The following is a 4081-nucleotide window of genomic DNA, read 5'->3' on the forward strand; positions in this document are numbered from 1 at the left end:
GGCAGTGGTGGCACATGCCTTTAATCCCAGCACTTGGGAGGCAGAGGCAGATGGATTTCTGAGTTCGAGGCCAGCCTGGTCTACAGAGTGAGTTCCAGGACAGCCAGGGCTATACAGAGAAACCCTGTCTCGAAAAACAAAACAAAAATGCCTTTTTGTACTATTTGTACTAAACATATTTGTTGTTGTTTGTGGTTTTTTTTTTTTTGTTTGTTTTTTTGAGACACCACTGGCCCGGCGTTGTTTGTGTTTTAAAAGTTATTTTATTTTAGTTATATGAGTGTTTTACCTGCATGTATGTCTGTGTACCCTTGTGCCTGGTGTCTGGAAGGTGCCAATCCTCTGGGAGTGGAGTTACAGATGGTTGTGAGCCACCATGTGGGTGTTGGGAATCAAACCTGGGATCTCTGGAAGAGCAGCTAGTCGTCTTCATCTCTGAATCATCTTTTCCACCCCGTGTTTTGTATTTGGTGTAGGTTTTTGACTCTGTAGCTTAGACTGTTCGTGAATGTTTCCCTCCTAAGTGCTGGGCTAGTGCTTTTGTTTTGTTTTGTTTGTTTGCTTTTTGTTTTTTTGAGACAGGGTTTCTCTGTGTAGCCTTAGCTGTCCTGGAACTCACTCTGTAGACCAGGCTGGCCCCGAACTCAGAAATCCGCCTGCCTCTGCCTCCCAAGTGCTGGGATTAAAGGCATGCGCCACCACTGTCAGGTTGGGCTAGTGTTTTAAGTTGTATTTTGCTTCTTATTCCTAGGCACATTCCCCTGGAATAGAATAAAACTCATCCTATCCCCTTCTGTACATTTCACTCAGGAAGTGTTTATCGAGGGGGTCTGCTATGTTCCAAGTACTAATCTAGGTACCAACGATATATAACACTGAACATATTAAATAAAAATTCTAGTCCTCATGTGGCTTAACATTTAGTGAAAGGAAGTCAGAAAAAAAAGCAGGGAACCATATCTGTTATCATATATGTGGCTTTATAGATCATACATGCAATTACAAATTCGTATTCAAAATTATAATTTTACATGACGCAGATGATAGGTTTTGGACACAGCGGTTGAGGTGCAGTTTAGATGCAGTGTAGGTTTTGGACACAGCGGTTGAGGTGCAGTTTAGATGAAGTGGTTGACAGACCTCATTTGAGAAGCTTGAGCACCTGGCAGAGGAAGAGTGAGTCAGGCTGGTACTAGGAGGAAAGCATTCCAGGAAGAAAGGCCCTCAGGCAAGAGCCTATCCTGGAATAGTAAGGAGGCCACTGTGTCAGAGAAGTGTGTGCGGGCAAGTGAGCTCTGGAGGCCCTTATAAGGACCTGGGCTTCTTCTCTGACAGGCAAGAGCTACTGGAGGTTTGGGACAGAGTTGGTGACAGTGTCTGACTTAAGTTTTACAGGGTCACTCAAGCTGCTGAAGTAAGGCTACAATGAGCAAGGCGAGGGCGGAAGAGAGAGAGAGGTTAGGAATCTTCTGTGAAACTTACCAGAGATGGTGACAGCTGACTGGACTTAGTGGATGAGTGAGTTCTGGGTATATTTTGAAGTAATCAAATGAAAAGTGTGAAAAAGAATAATCAAAGATAATCCCAGGATTTTAAAAACTACATTTTATTTCATATGCATGAATGTTATGCTTAGACACATATGTATCTATGTGTCTATCTGTGCCACATATGTGTCTAATGCCTTTTGAGGCATTATAAGAGCAACAAATGCTCTTAACTGATGAACCACCTCTCCAGACCAACTCCAAGGTTTCTGGATCAGAGTTTCTAACTAAGGTGATAGCCCCTGCTGTGGGGTCAGCAAGCCTGGAGAAGTATCAGGAAAGCAGGTTTTGATATGTGGTCATATAAGTTTGATATATGTATCAGAGCCAAATAGAAAGATATCAGGGATCTGAATATATTGTCTCAAATTCAGGGACAAGGTCTAAGGTGGTAATGTAATTCTAGATGTGTCAGCATATGCATCTTCAAGTCTAGATAAGATCAACATCAATGGCTTGACAACACATAAAAAAAAACCAGCCATTGGGCTCCAGGTCACAGTAGTTCTTAAAACTTTCTGAATTTGAGATTCCTTTACAATATTTTTTGCTTATTGATTTACCTTTTTTTAAAAAAAGATTTATTTATTTAATGTGTGTAAATACACTGTAGCTGTCTTCAGACACACCAGAAGAGGGCATTAGATCTCATTACAGATGGTTGTGAGCCACTGTGTGGTTGCTGGAAATTGAACTCAGAACCTCTGGAAGAGCAGTCAGTGCTCTTAACCGCCCAGCCATCTCACCAGCCCCGCTTATTGATTTACTTAAGTTATCTTACCATGTAGCCTTTACTGTGTGACCCAGGCCGGCCATAAACTTACAGCAATCCTCCTTCCTCAAACTCTTGGGTGCTGTGATTGCAGGCACATACCACCAGTTCTTTCAATTCCTTTAAAATTTATTTATGTGTGTGTGTGTGTGTGAGTGCTCGCCCCCCCTCCCCCATGTACAAAAATGCCATGGTGCTTTTGTGGAGGTCAGAGGACAACCTTTGGCAATCAGTTCTGTCCTTCCTCCATGTGGGTCCTGGGGATTGAACTCAGGTCATATGGGTTGGGTAAGAGCCCTTATTCACTGAGTCATCCCACTATCCTAGACAGGGGTTTTCTGTGTAGCCCTGGTTATCCTGGAACTCACTCTGTAGTAGACTAGGCTGTCCTGAAACTCAGAGATTCCTCTGCCTCTCCATGGCAAGTTCTCTTTCTCTTTCTCTCTCATTTTTTTTTTTTATAAAAAAGTTTCGAGCCAATAGACTATTTAATTACTACTTCAAGCAAACAAATAAAGAACGCCACCTCCCTACCCCACCTCACCCCCTTTTGAGAAAGGTTCTTTCTAGTGGTAATCCTTGAGTCTTGCCTTAGCCCCCCAAGTACTGGGATCATAGCTAGGCCAAACAAATACTTATTATGTGATTATTATTATGTTCTGACATAGCCAAGTGAAGTAAAGGAAAAGCAGACAGTCTAGATGGAGAGGACTATGGGAGGTAAAACCCCAAAACTAGCAACAGAAAAGAGTGGTTGGTCAAGAATGGCCTTGTGAGCCGGGCAGTGGTGGTGCATGCCTTTAATCCCAGCATTTGGGAGGCAGAGGCAGGCGGATTTCTGAGTTCGAGGCCAGCCTGGTCTACAGTGAGTTCCAGGGCAGCCAGGGCTACACAGAGAAACCCTGTCTCAAAAAACCAAAAACCAACCAACCAACCAACCAACCAACCAAAAAAAAAAAAAAAAGAATGGCCTTGTGAAAGTATATTTTTTGTTCTTTTTCTTTTAGTAGTGCTAAAGATTAAATCAAGGGTATACTAGGCAAGTACTCTATCACTGAGACATCTCCAACTCTCTCAAAACTAAAATTTATTTATTTTATTTATTATTATTATTATTATTATTGTGTATATGTATGTGGGTGGATATGCCTATTATTATTATTATTATTATTATTATTATTATTATTACTATTATTATTATTTGTGTGTGATATGTTTGTGGGTAGATATGCCATCTGTATCAGTGTGGAAGTCAGAGGACATCTCTGTGGCCTTTATTCTGTCTTTCCACAACTCAGGTTGTCAGGCTAGCATTGTTGAGTGGCAAACACCTTTACTCATGGAGCCATCTCTCTCTTTTGCCCACTCTTTTTAAAGAGGCCCTAAAAGACCAGGTATACTGGTGCAGACCTGTAATCTCAGCAGTTGCGGGGGTGGGGTGGAGTGTGTGTGCAGGAGGATTAGGAGTTTAAGGTAAACTCCCCAGGTCCACATAGTCAAAGAGAAACTACATGTCCTGATTTCCACACAAGTTCAGAAACTCTCCGAGATCTGCCTTCGGAACACTGGGATTTAAAAGCATGGCTGTAATAATAAAAAAAGGTTTGCCGGACAGTGATGTCGCACGCCTTTAATCCCAGCACTTGGGAGGCAGAGACAGGCCGATTTCTCTGAGTTCGAGGCCAGCCTGGTCTACAGAGTGAGTTCCAGGGCAGCCATGGCTATACAGAGAAAAACAAACAAAACAAAACAAAACAAAAAA

The 4081-nt window shown here is 42.2% G+C and overlaps 1 long non-coding RNA gene across 1 annotated transcript in view; it reads right to left on the reverse strand.

The window, feature by feature from the left end:
- Positions 1-963: 963 nt before the first annotated feature.
- LOC116086991 overlaps positions 964-4081 on the reverse strand; it is a 3667-nt gene continuing 549 nt past the window's right edge. The window contains exon 2 of the long non-coding RNA XR_004117218.1: positions 964-1162. This is a non-coding gene — a long non-coding RNA (uncharacterized LOC116086991). The remainder of the gene's footprint in view (positions 1163-4081) is intronic.

The sequence above is a fragment of the Mastomys coucha genome, unplaced genomic scaffold (genome assembly GCF_008632895.1).
Source record: "Mastomys coucha isolate ucsf_1 unplaced genomic scaffold, UCSF_Mcou_1 pScaffold13, whole genome shotgun sequence".
Taxonomy (NCBI): Eukaryota; Metazoa; Chordata; class Mammalia; order Rodentia; family Muridae; genus Mastomys; species Mastomys coucha.